Here is a 17,537-nt window from a genome sequence, read left to right as displayed (position 1 = left end):
ACTATGTAACACTCTTACTTCAATTGGCTAGCGCTCCAACACATTGTATGTGATGATAAGGGGCGGGACATCTCCAAGCAGTTGACCAGTCACAGCAGAGCCAGCCAGCTAACCAATCAGAGCAAACTGGGCTCTGGTATCAGACAGAGGGTGAAAAGAGGTGCTTCAGCACAGGCAGTATGAGAAAAATAAAGAGCTTTTTGAACATTAAAGCAAGGAAACATGTCACAGTAGGGGCACACAATACAATAATGAAACCCGAAAATGAGCATAAGATGCCCTCTGCTGAGGGTGAATAGCCCACATTGGTTTTAAAGCAATTTTATCTATGGATGTGATCAAACGTTTTCACTTTCACTGATGTATGAGGCGAGACACAAAGTTCTCTGACGGGGTGTTAATTATTTGCTTACATTTAATTTGCAGAGTCCTTTGAAAATTCCTTTCCAAGTATTGGCTGTAAATCTCTCAAAGTTGTAGCATTGCTTGCCGCAGTGACACGGAAAGACGCTCCGGTGGCTTTTTTGAAAATCTTTAAAATACTTTGCACTATCTGGTGTCTGTTGCTTATTATTACTGGAATCTGGCACCCTTTAAATCAAAGCTGTGTGGAGCTCAAAAATACGAAAGAGTATTTATACAGAGCGTCTGCTTGCCTGAAGTGCTATGCGGTACCATTATGACTGAAATGCACTTCACCCATGGACCTGATTATAGTAAACACACTCTGTGATTGAAAGAGATGTATGAGTCTTGCGCACGGTATGTCAAGTATAAATATTTGCAACTTTCAGATGCTCTTTGAACATAATCGTACTGGATGCCTTTTTGTGGTGGATGGGGGGGGGAAAGGGTTACATATAAGTCAAAAAAGTACAAGCGTTTTTTTTAACAGTTTTCTCTATTTTACGGGGAATAAGTTTGCTCATTGGAGTAAAATAAACACACGTTAGTTTTCTTCTTATCCCAATTAGCACAAGTCAATAAACAGATGAGTTAGCACGACACCACACATCTGTCAATACATGACATAGTCAGAAAGAAATCAGTTCATCATCCTCATTTCAAAGTGAGACAGCATTCCTCGATGATGGAAAGACCAATACGGCTCTAAAACTGTCAATTTGACATCCTTTTGATGCTCATTTTACAACCGCAAGTTATTTAACTGTCACTCCTAAATGAGGACACTAAGTCATCAGCTATACATCAGCTTCTGAAACCTAACCATGCAAACGTTAGGGCTGTTGCTTAGGCATGTAAGATGGATTTTCAATTAAAAACTTTAATGAAAACCAGAAAGCTGAACAGAAAGTAACAAACCTCCACACAAACAACCGGCGCTGTTAAAGTGACTGTTACATCTGGGAACATTTAGCAACTTCTCATTATGAAAACCACAAGAGACTCACCTGGAAATAACTCCAGAAAGGGAAAGAATAAACAGTTCAAGTGCAAAAAGACCCCAAAAAAGTCCTTTTGTTTTCACTGCAGGCTGAAAATCAGAGTTTTACAAGAAAAACGGATGTAAAAAAAAGTATCCAGTCAATGTTTTTGTCCGTTTGGTGTTTGCTGACGAGTTTCCGAAGTCTGTGAACAGGAGAGCAGGAGAGGGGATGGAGCGCTTTCTGTGCGTGTGTGTGTGTGTGTGTGTGTGTGTGTGTGTGTGTGTGTGTGTGTGTGTGTGTGTGTGTGTGTGTGTGTGTGTGTGTGTGTGTGTGTGTGTGTGTGTGTGTGTGTGTGTGTGTGTGTGTGTGTGTGTGTGTGTGTGTGTGTGTGTGTGTGTGTGTGTGTGGATATGTTTGACCCTCTGTTGGTCCTGAAGGCATCTGGATTTCGGATTAACTTCTTTCCCTCTTTCTAGTCCTGTTCTGTAACTGTGCGGTCAGGAATGCTGCTTCTCCATCCCCTCCTACACCTACGCTCCTTCCTTCACCTCCTCCATTCATATTCTCTCCCGCCTTCCCTCTCTGAGACTCCTCATTTCCATTTCACACGGACAATCCTGCTGGAAACATTATCACTTAGCTTTCCTTTTTTTTTTTATAGATTTCACTCCTTTGTGCGTCTTTTTCCCCCTCTCCCTATCTCTGTTTTGATTCTCTTTTACCTCTCTGCCTGTTTTTCTCTTCACACGCTTTCCAACCCTCCGCCTCCCTCTTCCTCTCTACTCTCCCTCTTGAGGTACATTACAGCTTTTGAATAAAGATTAGCCAATTATTATAAATCTCTTATAGATACGGAGCTGTGCTGGCAGCTACACACATTGACACGTACTTTGAAAAAGTTGGCAGGCAGTCAGTATCATTCATGTGAGCTGCCTGGATAACATTACAGTGAATCAAACAGGATGGGAAGGTATTAACCGTGCAATTGTCCTTTAAACCCTGATACTAAACTTAATACCTGTAGTATTGAAACGATTGAAACCTTGTGGCACCATACCTTGTCTAGGTTTACATATCACTTTGCAGGATTGAAGAAATTGTTTTTCATGTTGAAATGTAAAGTCTAGCTTTTCATAACATGATAGATGCCATTGATCTGGTAAATACAATGTGCACGTTAACTGTGTTGACTTTTTGCCGACATTTGGATACACTTAAGTCATTGACTTGCTCATTTGCTGCCTGAGTCAAACTCTAAACAAATCAATATCAATAGGTTATTTTGTAACAGAGCTCTTTTGTTTATGCCCCCATTTTATTAAGTTTACTGCAGTTGGAGAAGAAAGCGCGAAAATCATTCATGTGCGTTATTCAAGCCAATGCTTGTAAAACATTTAACAAAAGCCTGTTGGTTTACTGTTGAGATAAAGAGTTGTTGGTTTTTTTCTCTTCTTTTTGATCTCACAACCACACCAATATGTCTAACCCTAAACCCAACCCTAACCCTCATGGTTGAGGAAAATTATATTTTCCTCCTTTAACTAGACATAAAGAGGACATATAATGCAAATTTTAAGGTTCATATGTCTCTACTGTGACATGTATCCATGCTTTAATGTTCAAAAAGCTCTTTATTTTTCTCATACTGCCTGCAGTGTTGCCAACTCCATGGTAAGGAAAGTAGCTATTGGCTGTCCGAAAAGTCACCAGAAGTCCCTAAATGACGTCATCGCCTAATTTGCATATCATGCCATGGCGGCTGGAGAGCATGGGAGAGAGGAGTAATGAAAACGTTCGACCCCGTTCAAGGATCAAAACTTTAAACCACCAGAGTAAATCCAGACGACAATAGATCAAAAATATCTCTATTAGAAAAAGTAGAAAGTAGAAATAGTTTTTAATAGAAATCTCCCTTACAATAAAGGCAGTAGCCTATGCCTGTTTGTCATCTCCAATAAATGGCTTCAACCATCCAACTCAGGGTTTGATTCCCACTCCTTTCTATACTTTTGTGAATACAGTTTAGACTCTGACATGATGACCTACGTGGATGTTTAGCTTGTCACAGAGAGGCACACACAAAGTGGACGAGGTGATGTGTAGTGATGTGTCGGTCGTGAACGAGCGAGCCGGCTCGTTCGCGTTTTGTTGTTGTTATGATGATCTCCGTGCTACGGGTGATCCGTGCATGCATGCAGTGACATGTAGCCTAATATCCAAGGATTAGAGACTGTGTTGGGTGCTGCTGTTTTGAGCATTGCAATATATTTATTTTCATTATGTTATTTATGCAGTGCTTGAATTGGAATAAAAAAGGTACCAGTACTCTAAATCAGCAACAAGTATTTGGCACAAAGTCATAGTATATCCTATAATGCTGGTGGGTTTGTCTCTTTACTGTATATTTTAGAAAGGCTCACTGTACTTAAACAAAATGACTCAGGGTGCATCTGAGATTAGAGGGGGTGCAGTGGTAAAGTGCTATTTTTATAAGTGGGGAGTGGACCTGACACCCTCTAGTCTAGGGGGGTCCGGGGGCATGCTCCCCAGATTTTTTTTTTTTTTTAAATATTATGCATCAACCTGGTGCACTTTGAGAGCAAAATGAAGAGATATATGGATACCTCTCAACATCCATATGAAACAACTGTAAAAAGATTTACTTTTTCTTTATGGATATAAAAGAAAGTAAAGCTTGACTCCTACTGGCTGGTTAAATGACTCCTCGTCCCTGAGGCCACTACCAGTTTTTTGTGCCATTTTGCTGGATTTATTTGTCAATAGCGTTGCTGCACAAAGTGATAGCCCTCTAGTTTAAATCTACTACCCAAAAAGAAACATATGGAGATGGGTTACTATTTAAAACAATTTGCAAATCTATTTGGGAACAGTGGGGCGGGGCCTCAAATCCTATAGGGGGGTCCGGGGGCATGCTCCCCCGGTAAGATTTTTTTTTTAAATGTTGGACTTAAATGCATCAATCTGGTGCATTTTGAGGGGGAAATAAAGAGACTACACCCATATGAAACAAAAATGTATACATTTAAATAATCATAAAATCATAAGTACATGGCCATAACCAATAACATACAATATCCAATATGAAAAAACATTGAAACTTGTTTATTTATTTGTTTTTGGTTCATTTATAGTTGTGAGTGTGTCTGGGCTCCTGAATCGGCCTCTCCTGTCTCCCTCCTCTCCCTCCTGCTCCTCTTTGAGGCAACAGCAAAGACTAGTTTTAGCTCTCAACAAGTTTATCTTACCTTTTTTCACCTAGTTAACATTTTGTTTGTATTATTCATGCATATTTTACTAATCACTACCCCCTCAAATGGAAATATGTGTTTACATAAATAGTGACCGAACCGTTTGAGACCCACTGAGATAACTTAAACTAAGTTAACTATCTAAAGACTCAGAGAGTAATTTACCTCACCAGAGCTGTAGTTATCAGCCTCTCAGTCTGACAGCAAAGGACTCTCCCTCCACCTTGTTGTTGAAAAAGCTCCTTATATCCGTTAGCGCAGCTATCTAGCACCAGATGCTAACAACAATACACGTAACCGGTGCGCGCGCTTTCTCGCTCGCTCGCGCCACACATACACCAACACACACCCTCCCGAGCTTGAATGACACACAGAGACCAATCGAGGGCATTAGTATGATCTGTATGAAAGTGGCAATGTCGGCCGGCCACGTCATGTAGACAGCCAGTCACCCTCTGTGAGGCAGAGTCAGACCCACATTTGCGCTGCGTTGCGTTTACAATATATACGTATATTGCCGGCGGCTGAGTACCGGCATTTTACTGAGTACCGGCACCTTGCCGGTACTCAGTAAGAAGTGCCGGTACCACATGGGTAAAAATCAGAAGTGCCGGTACTGCGTACCGGTGAGTACCGGCCCAATTCAAGCACTGTATTTATGATTATTTTTAGGCTCAGCAAAGATTTGTTGTCAGATTGTATAGGTGTTGCTATCTGCTTTGTTTTTGCGTGGTTCTACAATCAGAGTTACAAGGGTCTGTAAATGCAATGAAAACAATTGGCCACAGCAAATCATGTAGCCTATATTAAAAATGTAATTTTTACTTTTGAATACTTCAGTACAGAGGATGTATTGAATAATTTAAGTGATAGGCTATATGTGTACACATATAAATCATTAGTCAAAACAGGGCTACATTTGATTGATTTATAAAAGGTATTTTTCGCAGACAAACCTATTAACCCCGGCCCCTTAAAAAAAACGGCTCTTTGGCTCTCGCAGGAACGGAGCCATAAGATCCGGCTCCCTTCAAAGAGCCATAACTCCCATCACTAATTAAGTGACTGAGGCTGTTTCTAAGTCAAAGCAAAGCAAAGACAGTTATTTATTAGTGTGACAGTAACAGTGAAGAAACATTTACATTTTACATTTAAATCCCGCTCAAAACCATGACGGCGTGGCGGTTGGCGCGTGCGCAATTAATTTGCAGTCTCGACGCAGGAGGGTGTGGCTGTCTCCTCTCTGCTCTGACTGCAGCTGAGCTGCTGCGGGAGGCAACTGTGAGTCTGAGCGCCTGTGAGTACTATGCGAGGGCAGAGGGGCTCACGGCAGCACCCGCGGCTCGTTAACTGCAGAACAATACGTGAGTCTCCAAACACCATAAAAGTCCCTAATAACACCATTACAAGTTGTTAGATTTGTCGTTTGTCGCTTTTGACACAAATAAGTAGCTGGAGGGTTTGGAAAGTCGCCAAGTTGGCTCTGTTGTGATTGGTCAACCACTTGAGATGTCCCTACCCTTAGCATATCACGTACAATGTGTTGGAGCACGAGCCAATACAATTGTGAGTGTTAAATACTGATGTCACTTTTAATATATACATATACATACAGGACTGTCTCAGAAAATTAGAATATTGTGATAAAGTTCTTTATTTTCTGTAATGCAATTAAAAAAACAAAAATGTCATACATTCTGGATTCATTACAAATCAACTGAAATATTGCAAGCCTTTTATTATTTTAATATTGCTGATTATGGCATACAGCTTAAGAAAACTCAAAAATCCTATCTCAAAAAATTAGAATAGTTCCTCAGACCAAGTAAAAAAAAAAGATTTATAACAGCAAAACACAATCAAACATTTGAAAATGTCCATTAATGCACTCAGTACTTGGTTGGGAATCCTTTTGCACGGATTACTGCATCAATGCGGCGTGGCATGGAGGCAATCAGCCTGTGGCATTGCTGAGGTGTTATGGATGCCCAGGATGCTTCAATAGCGACCTTTAGCTCATTAGCATTGTTGGGTCTGGTGTCTTTCAGCTTCTTCTTCACAATACCCCACATATTCTCAATGGGGTTCAGGTCAGGGGAATTTGCAGGCCAATCGAGGACAGTAATGCCATGGTCAGTACACCAGTTACTGGTGGTTTTGGCACTGTGGGCAGGTGCCAGATCATGCTGGAAAATGAATTCCTCATCTCCATAGAGCTTTTCAGCAGACGGAAGCATGTAGTGCTCTAAAATCTCTTGGTACACAGCTGCATTTACTCTGGGCTTGATGAAACACAGTGGACCAACACCAGCAGCTGACATGGCTCCCCAAACCATCGCTGACTGTGGGAACTTCACACTGGATTTCAAGCAACTTGGATTTTGCTCCTCTCCAGCCTTTCTCCAGACTCTGGCGCCTTGACTTCCAAATGAAATACAAAACTTGCTTTTGTCTGAAAAGAGGACTTTGGACCACTGTGCAACTGTCCAGTGCTTCTTTTCCTTAGCCCAAGTCAGACGCCTCTTCCGTTGTCTTGAGTTCAGAAGTGGCTTGACCATGGGAATACGGCTATTGTAGCCCATTTCCCGGACACGTCTGTGAACAGTGACTTTTGATACCTGGACTCCAGCTTCAGTCCACTGTCTTTGAAGCTCCCCCAAATTCTGGAAGCGACTCTTCTTCACAATGCTGTTAAGGCTGCGGTCATCTCTCTTGGTTGTGCAGCGTTTCCTGCCACATTTCCCCCTTCCAACAGACTTTTTGTGGATGTGCTTTGAAACTGCACTCTGTGAACAGCTTGCTCTTTGAGAAATTTCTTTTTGTGTCTTACCCTCCTGATGGAGGGTGTCAATGACGGTCCTCTGGACAGCAGTCAGATCAGCAGTCTTCCCCATACTTGTGATTTAGTTTACTGAACCAAGCTGAGTGTTTTTCAAGGCTCAGGAAACCCTTGCAGGTGTTTCGAGTTAGACGATTCAAGTGATTCGTTGAACACCCTACTAGTATACTTTTTCATGATATTCTAATATTTAGAGATAGGATATTTGAGTTTTCTTAAGCTGTATGCCATAATCAGCAATATTAAAATAATAAAAGGCTTGCAATATTTCAGTTGATTTGTAATGAATCCAGAATGTATGACATTTTTGTTTTTTTAATTGCATTACAGAAAATAAAGAACTTTATCACAATATTTTAATTTTCTGAGACAGTCCTGTATATATAACGGAAGTAAACAAAGGAGTCCAATGGAGACTTTCAGAGGGGGAGGACAGGGGGCTCGATAGAAGAGCGATCTTCCCAATTGAGATCCTTATGCTTTTAGTCGAAAAAGGTCAGACAGCAGAACAAGCTATAATTTGGTTGTTTATAGAGCAACACCTTACATAAACTCTTCCTATTAAGACTTTTATCACTAAATTCAATGGTGTTATCCCTTCTAACAAGCCAGTCCTTACCTTTCCACAGAACACATGGAGAATTTCCTGCAAGAATCTTTAATCATTGTTATGCATAATACTTAATAATGGCATGATATTGAAATTGTGATTTTAAACTCAAAACCGGTACAGTATTTCCAGGCAGAAATTTGGGACAATTATTTTTGACAGAAACCTTAAAACTGAACTAACTGGCTTCTAGAGTTAACTTTGATAACATTTGTAGAATACTAAGAGCTTTATTGAGTAGGGGTAACTGTATTAAGGGTTAACCTAATATCTTTATAACTTAGGGTTTAATGTAATTGCAAACTATTGTGCCACTAAAAAGTTTCATTAACAACTCGGGAGTGAGCGAGTTTCAATTTCCTATTGAGGCCCATCAGCTGCAGAGTTACTAATTAAAGGGGCGTGGCCCCACAGCTGTGACAACTCAGCAATCAGGGGTCCATTTTAAGTTGCACTTTCCTGGAGCGTCAGACTGACGAAGACAATAGAGTCCTGTTGGAGTAAGACTGATAAAGACAATAGAGACACGAGGGAAGCAAAGAGGAGGTAAAACTTTAGATGAGCTAAGTATCGCTGGTGTTTTTATCCACTCCAAAACATCTGTATATTCTCCATTCCTGTTCATGTGTCTTCTCGCAATTATCACTGGCCCTGTGCATCTCCTAATCGTTATAACCGGCCTGCTCTTGTCTATCCCACATGCTCCACTGAGATCCAACATCTCATTTCAGGGGGCCTGTGGAACTGCCAGTCAGCTGTTCCAGAATCCTCTCCAACACTCCCTTTTTGCTCTTTTAACAATGTTCCTTACCTGAGCCTGTGCCTTTTTATATTCTAATAAATTATGTAATGAATGTGTCTTTCTTAGCTTTCCAAACAGCCTGATTTTGTTTCGGATTGCATCATTACAGTCTTTGTTCCACCACGGTACCATCTTAACACATTTACCAAGTTTCCCAGTTTTATTCCCAATAGTTTGATTAGCGCTTTTAATTATATTTGAAGTAAATTGCTCATTTATTTCATCAATACTTTCTGCCATATCAATCTGATCCAATTCATTATCGCACAATTTAGCAAACATCTCCCAATTTGCTTTAGAAAAGGTCCATCTCATGATACCGTCTAGCTCAACCACATGATTTATATCAAACTTGATTATAATCGGAAGATGATCACTCCCAATACTGTTATTTGCCAATACTTCCCAACTGCTACCAGAAGCTAATTCACTTGTTACAAGAGTTAGGTCGATCGCAGACTCTGTTCCATCTCTAAAATTGATCCTTGTACCTTGCCCATTATTTAAACAAACTAATTCCTTTGTCTCCATTAAATCCTCCACCACCTGTCCGTTGTAATCTGTTGATCTCCCTCCCCACATTGTATTATGTGCATTAAAATCACCACACCATATTATTTCATTTCCTTGGCAAAGACTGTCTAATTCCTCTATTTTGAGTTTATTACATGGATTATAAAAATTCAGGACACTAATTTTCCTTCTATTAATCCAAACTTCTACACCCACTATTTCTAAATCATGACTGTTCTTAAATGTTAGCCTATTATAAGACATTACTTCTCTGATAAAGATTGCACATCCCCCTCCCTGGCCATCATTTCTATCTTGTCTTATAGCAGAATATCCCCCAATTATGAAGTCCAAATGAGTCTTCAGCCATGTTTCTTGAATACAAATAACGTCTGGTTTTTCTTTTAACTGATATATATAGGTCTTGAATTCTTGTCCATTTGCAATAAGGCTTCTAGCATTCCATTGCAGAATGAGAAAAACCATTCATCTACTCACCAATCTGTGAATCATCATTATTGGTGGGTAGCATTTCATGTATCATTTCAACGGTTATATCCTTTATCCCCAAAAATTCACCTGCTGCTTCCACTATTGTTTTCAGTCTTGACCTCTTTTTTGTCTGTTGTAAAGCAACATTCACCACTTTTCCAATAAAGGCCACAAACTTGTACTTATTAACCATCAATGCATCCTCTCCTATCACACACTTATGTGAACACTTTGTGGAGCTTTCCTTTGCCTGTGGGAGTTTGGGAAAATCTTTTGAAGAGAACATACTTGATGCTACTTGGGATTTCCTAGCTATGTTTAGTGAAACCTTTTCTGTTGCTTCAGCATATGAGACTTTATTTTGCACTTTGTATCTCTGCACCTTCTTGGCCTTTTTCTGCACTTCACAGCCCTGATACGCAGCACTATGTTCCCCACCACAGTTACAACATTTCACCTTGGCACCTGCAGTACAACTACCATATTCATGTTCCCCCGCACATGTTGGACACCTGGGCTTAGTTGCTTTGCACTTGTCTGCCACATGCCCAAACCTTTGGCACTTAAAGCACCGCAGAGGTTTAGAGATGAATTCTCTTACTGGAAAGCTCATGCAACCGATCATTATCTTCTGTTGTATTGTTTCTTCAAACTGAAGAAGAACAGACAAACTATCCACTATCTTACCTTGATACCTAGTAGGAAGACGCTTTACTACAGTCACTTTCCCCCCTTTCATTTCCTTCTTGAGTTCTTCTATGCCGATTTCTATGGGAACTCCACTGAAAACTCCAAGTATTTTCCGATTTGCTCCAGGAACATGGCATTTAATTCGGACTTCATTCAGGGTCTTCATTTTCAGTAACTTTTCCTGTTGTCTTGCATTAATCAACTCAACCAACATCCGTCCTTTGCTCAGAAATCTTGCTTGTTTTATCGATCCAATTTCTTTGTGAATTGCTTTAGTCAGGGCCACTGGATGTAGCTTAGCTGCGGATTGCTCACCAAACTCCACAATCACTTTCCACTCTTCATTCTCAATCCTTTTCCTTACTCTCTTCAATTCATTCTGTGAATCAGATTCACTAAGACTGTCACTTGACATGTCTATCTTCTTTCTTGAAGTCTTTTTCCTTACTTCATTCCATCCTCCTTCAGATGCACTTTCCATATCCTCCTCTCCAGGACTCAAAGAAGCCATTCCACCAGCTGCTCTCAATCTCGCACTCACTTCAACGTTCACTCCTATCTCCATCTACTCAGTCTCAGCACGTGTCCACTTGTTGAATTCGATCCACCCTCAGCGCCTGGATCTTCCCTCAAGCCAAAACATATCATTCTCTCTACCACTTTCCAAACATAACAACCTAATCTCTTCTAACTCTGCACCTGTCCGCCGCAACCTCCGTTCCCTCTCCCCCTCTACCTTTGCCTCATCTGTGCTCTCAGCCCTCCCTTCCTCTGATTCGTTCCAACTCCTTCCTCCAAACTCTGCTTCAGAAACTCTCCTCTCTACTCTCTCATCCTCTCTGGACTCTCTCTGTCCTCTCACATCTCGGCAGGCTCGTCAGTCCCCTCCTGCTCCCTGGCTAAATGATGCACTGCGTGCTAATAGAACCATCCTTCGGGCAGCAGAGCGGAAACGGTGGAAATCCAACACCATGACGACCTCCTAACCTATCAGGCGCAACTTCCAACAGGAGTCATTTGGGGGGGTTCTTGGGAAAAAAGGTAGGGAACCACTGCTCTGGACCCTATCCCTCAAACCTCCTTCAGACTATCGCTCCTGATATTCTATATATTCTGATGTTTCTCACCCATTTCATCAACACTTCTCTAACTTCTGGTCACTTTCCAAACACTCTCAAGGAGGCAAGAGTAAACCCTCTCCTAAAGAAACCCACTCTCAACCCGTCCAATGTTATAAACTACAGGCCTGTCTCTCTCCTCCCGTTCCTGATCCGCACCAATCTGGTTTCAAGGCAGGTCACTCCACAGAAACTGCTCTCCTTGCTGTCACTGAGGAACTGCACACTGCTAAAGCAGCCTCCCTCTCCTCTGTCATCATCCTTCTGGACCTGTCTGCTGCATTCGACACGGTGAACCATCAGATCCTCCTTCGCACTCTCCAAGAACTTGGAGTTTCAGGCTCTGCACTTTCCCTCATCACCTCATACCTTGAAGACCGCACCTACAGGGTAACTTGGAGAGGGTCCGAGTCCGACCCTTGTCAATTAACTACAGGGGTCCCTCAGGGCTATGTCCTCGGTCCCCTCCTCTTCTCTCTGTACATAAACTCGCTCGGGTCGGTCATTAGCTCGGATCGGTTTTTCATACAACTGCTACGCTGACGACACCCAATCATTTCTGTCTTCTCCCCGTTCTGAAACCAAGGTTGTCGCACGCATCTCTGCTTGTCTAGCTGACATCTCTCAGTGGATGTCTGCTCACCACCTCAAGCTCAACCTTGACAAGACTGAACTGCTTTTCCTTCCGGGAAAAGAGTGTCTCACTCTTGACCTAACAATTAACATCGGCACCTCTATTGTTTTAGCTCTATGAAACCTGATGTACTTATATGATTCTGTTTTCTTCAAGTTTGTATTTTTCTGGTCGAACGCACTTATTGTGAGTCGCTTTGGATAAAAGCGTCAGCTAAACTCAATGTAATGTAATGGATACGTCCCCTCCTGACCCAGAAAGCATGAAAGGAGTAATTGTGACATGTTCCCATAGTTCCACACATTACTCACGCGGTTAAAAGGTTGAAATGTTTCTTTAAGTAGACCAAAATTGAAAATGAATAAATGTAATGAATTATGAAATACATTGCAGAGTTACACGGATCCTAATAATGTTTTGACTCGAGATAATAGTTATGTGAACAAGTTTCTGAAATAGATCTATTAGATATTTTAATATAGATTAGGTGTTAATAAACTGCAGTAGTAGTACTATAAGGAAATATGGGAAGCAGCTGTCCCAATGAAAAGTTTGATCCATCTTGAAAATGATCGTTGTAATTCTGAAGAAATAAATGATGGCACTCAGCATATGTCAGGCTTTTGTAGACAAAGGACACCTGCCTATGCTGAGATATTCAAAGTCTCTGCAGAGCATGACAAATGACCAAAAGACTGAGACCAAATGACCTTTGACCCCGACTGACAGTGCTACTTGACAAAAGCACTGTCAATGACCGAACCTGACTTGACAACCAGAAAGTATGAGTGTGAATGTATGTCTACATGTGATCAGTGTAACTGCATGATTCTAAAACAATAACTAACCAAGCATGTTTTGGACTAACACATGATTTTGGGGCTTTGTGGGAAACGAGAGGATTCCTAAAGTCCACGAGCTGGAAAACTGCACATGTGCCATTTACTTCCACAGGAGGGTGGAAATTCAAAAGTGTGGGGCTCAAACTAAATCTCAAGATTCTGTTTTCTTTTAGGACTGGTTGAAGGAGAGAAACACGCCTTCTCAGTGAAGTGTTTATTGTGGAAATAATAATGTTTTTTTTTTCCTGCACAGGGTGTTGTTGTTTTGTTTTTACACATATGTTGATGTGTACAAGGGGGGAGTAGCCAATAATGTCAACATGGCTGCTCATATAAGCTCATATAACTGACAATTCACAATTTAAATGTTTCATTTAGGTTCAAGCTGACCATTGGATGATGGATTTTAAATGAACGTGCTCCGCGTGTGGGGATAAGATACTGTTCGATGATTGTTGACATGTTTTTAAATATTGATTGAATTATAACAGGTAACACAGATGCAGAAGCAGTGGCTAAGGTGTTACTGTGAGACATTTTATGGCAGTATGTTGGATTTCTGCATTCGTTTTTATGCTTGTTAAGATCCAAGCACTGACAGGTAGAAGCAGTTTTGGCAGCATGGTGCCATTGGAGGGACTTCTGCATATGATCCAAGCTCAGAAGGGGTGGTGATGAAGGACTGAAAGAGACTGAATTGGAGAAAGCCAAGGGGGACTGGGCTGTTCCAGGATTTGCTGTTGACCAACTCGGCTGCTAAGATGTCTGAAAGGGCAACTTGGAATCCACTGGAGACACTGCAGGAAGGCGTCACCGTTGGAAGGACACACTGCTTCAGAGGATCCACACTGCATTTAAGGGAGCTTCGACCAGAAGGAGCTTGAAGAAGGAAGCCCATTCAGGCAGATGGGGTCTGGCACAACAGAGAGAGCAGTTGCTGTCTACTCCTCAGTGGCTGCCTGATACTGATGTCTTGGTGAGGTCGGAGTCACATGAGGGACCAACAGAAATGGATGAACCAATGTTCATAAGAGGCATCACTGTTATATCAAAAGGCAAGGACAAGCCTCAGAGATGTAAGAGGCTATGTGATTGGCAGAAACGGAAGCCCTGGGAAATTGACTCTGATTCACAAGTACTCCTTCATGAAATTCCTTACAGGACATGGTTTGAGTTGTTTTTATTGTATCCACGTCATTAGTGTATCTTTACCAGAAACATGAGTTGTTGTTCGCTATTACACTTTGATTTTAAGAATTTGTTTAGGAATCACAGATGCCCATCAGAAATTCAGAGCTATTGAAATGTAGTTCACCTGAAGATGTTGGAGTTTTATTTTAGTCTGTACATTGGCACAGGCCAATCATTAAGATGTTGAAGCAGCACTGAACAATTAGGAGGTCTATAATTAATTTAGAAAACATTAATATTATAAATTATAAGCACACCATTTATAATTTAATGTTTTGAAACAACATACAGGTGGGTTAAATAGAAAGTGAAGATGGATTGAGTAAGTGGAGAAAGTCAAAATAATGTTGATAATGTAACTGAATGAGGTATTCCACATTTTAACTTTATGAAAACTAATTTGGAGAAAAGAAAGTTTCCAGTTACAATGTGGGATTTAAAGAGAAAAGTACAAATGAAAGAGTATGTGTTTGCTATGTGAAAGTATGAAATGGTATTACTGTAGATGATCTAATGAAAATGAAATAATTGGGCGATAACTCAACCTAAATCTGAGCGGTTAAGCAAGTTCGACACTAATACCTAAACATTTGCATAAAATGATTAATATGTTAAACAGCTTTAGAAAGCTTGAAGACGGTTTTTGTCGTGTTATTCCTTCGATACATGAACATTTTACCTAAGGGGGGTTTATACTATTCCAAAATGTTTGATATTTGATAAAGTAGTATTTGATGTACTTCTTATACTTTGTATTGTATTTTTAACAATGTATGGGAGTTTAACTCTAAGGTGCTAAACTAAGCATGTGTGAGGATGGAGATTTAGGTAACATAAGAAAGTGTAACAGACACACAGGATGAAAAGGAACTTTTCAAATATTCACATTTAGTCCGACAAAAAGATTGAGCAATGTTAACTTTAAATACCAACTTCGGATTGATGATTAATAATAATCAAGGGGGAAATGTGATGGAAATTATGGTACTAAAGCTTAATACAGTGTAAACCTAATGAAATGTAAACTGCTGTATTCTGCAAATGTCATGTCAACGGTTTGATTGATTAGGTCAAATCCCTGGAGTGACCTTTGAATGTGTGCGAGTGATCAACAGATGTTTTTGCAAGGGGTTTTTATGACACTACAAGAAGGATGAGGGGAAGGAAGTTAGGATAAGGTGTTATCTCTATCCCTTTTGCTCTGTATTGAGTGAAGGTTTTGCATACAGTACCAGGGGGTCTCAGCTGGCCTCCCAGAATGATGTTGTAATGTAAATCTGCTTTGATGTCCTCCTATAAAGACAGGCTGTTTCACTCTGAACAGTACGTGCTCTTTTGGAGGAGACGTCATACTTGCAAGTATAAAAGATCCTTATTGCTTTTAATACGAATATTGTGTTGCTGTACGTTTGTTACCTTCCCGATTATTCTCTCTAGACCACAGCTGATTTTAAAGCTGCTACGACAGTATGTTTTAAGTTCAAATTTAAATATTTCAGTTCGTACATGTTTGTGTTAAAAAGCCATGCTCATCCAAAGAGAAAGGATATGGTAACCAAAAAAGACTTGTCCAAGTCTGCCTCCACATTACATTCTACTTATCTAATGTAGGTCCAAAAAAAAAAAGCAACACAGCTTTCTGTTCAAAATGTCCACCATTTGTATACAATGCCAACAACAAAATTACATATAGAACAAAATGACATAAGATGATTGGTCTTCTGGGTTGATGTTAACATGTAACCAGACCTTGGCATCACTCCCCCTGTCTGCAATTAGTTTGTTGTTTTTTATTCCAAAAGATATGATCATCGACTACTTTTGCCATTGGTTGTAAAATAGCACAGATAGCTTTGTAAATGAAGAAGGAGGAATTCATCTTCCAGTGCCAAACTTTACAGGAGAGAGAAGTCATTCATAACGACAGAGTGCTCACTGTGTTTAGATGAAAACAAATATCATGATATCACATTGAGTGATGTGTTTCAGCTTTACTGCAATTCATACATTCTTTTCTAATCCTTAGGCGTCCCAAACAACTACACTTTTAAATCACTCAGCATTATTACCATTACACACACGCACGCACGCACGCACGCACACACACACACACACACACACACTTGTTCATCCGTCAGCTCATGACTGTGATGATGGAGCCGGGTGCCAGTGCCATGAGCCAAATCTCACTTGCATTCCTGTCACACACAAACACACGTATACACACATATTCAACATTGTAGAAAATAACAAACTTGCTCAGTTTCCAGTCGTTCCCTTTAAATCCCTCTCCTTTGGTCTCTAATCTCAGAAACTCTCATGTTCTTTATAATAAAGTATTTATTTCTTCCTAATCTCTCCAGCTCCATATTTCAATAGTCTGCCCATTCCCTCTCTTTGTGTCTCAGCCCTATATAACAGTCATGTAGGCTGAAAAGCAGATTTCAGAGCATATCCCCTTTGAAATGAACTCTCCAGTTTATTTGGAGTGGCTTTAGTGCACAACTCCAAATCGTAGCCATGGGATTACACTTGTTGACTGTAGCTCAACTGCTGTCTTTATTCAGCTGATGCTCTGGTGTAACAGCTCTGTTCCTAAATCTTTGGTATTTGTTAACTTGATCTGCTTCTGCGGACAAACATTCCAAGTCAAATTATGAAATTGAGAGCATTAATCGCAAGACTGTACGAAATTAAATGTTTGTCTCCATGATACGTCTCAGGCTTTTTTAATTGAACCACCATGCCAAAGTGACCAACACGGCAATACATTGGCCAAGAACAAACTGTGTTACACATACTGACTGTTAACATGCTGATGTCACTCTGCAACCTTTTAGCTACTCTTTACGTCTCTAAAAAAATCAACAAATCAACTGCCATAATCCAGTAACTATGGCGGCTGTTAAAGGACTGTTTTAACTTCATCCAATCAATTATTTCGGCAAACGAAATGATTGGGTGGATGAACTGTCTGTCTATCCACCTGTCTGTCTACCTTCTCGCACTCTACTTGCACCCACCCGGCATCACTGAAGTCTTTCCAAGCTGCTGGATTGACCGCTGTGAGTTCAAACACTAGCTATGCTTTTGATGTGTACATTTCCATTATGATATGTTTCTAAAAATGATATATTGCAAAAGCCCTT

The 17,537-nt window shown here is 40.5% G+C and overlaps 1 protein-coding gene across 2 annotated transcripts in view; it reads right to left on the bottom strand.

The window, feature by feature from the left end:
- The window catches only part of LOC307032669 (matrix-remodeling-associated protein 5), a 60,881-nt gene that overhangs the window by 33,854 nt on the left and 9,490 nt on the right, over nt 1-17,537 (bottom strand). Inside the window, exon 1 of one of the 2 annotated variants that reach the window (XM_079670809.1) lies at nt 1,413-1,631. The exons of the other annotated variant lie outside the window; for it this stretch is intronic. The gene's annotated coding sequence lies outside the window, so the exon portion shown is untranslated. Of the gene's footprint in view, nt 1-1,412; nt 1,632-17,537 lie in introns of those variants that run through there. 2 annotated transcript variants of the gene reach the window in all.

This window comes from Notothenia rossii, assembly GCF_949606895.1.
Source record: "Notothenia rossii genome assembly, chromosome: 3".
NCBI lineage: Eukaryota > Metazoa > Chordata > Actinopteri > Perciformes > Nototheniidae > Notothenia > Notothenia rossii.
The sequence above is the reverse complement of the archived record's forward strand: the minus strand, read 5'-3'. Positions and strand labels throughout refer to the sequence as shown.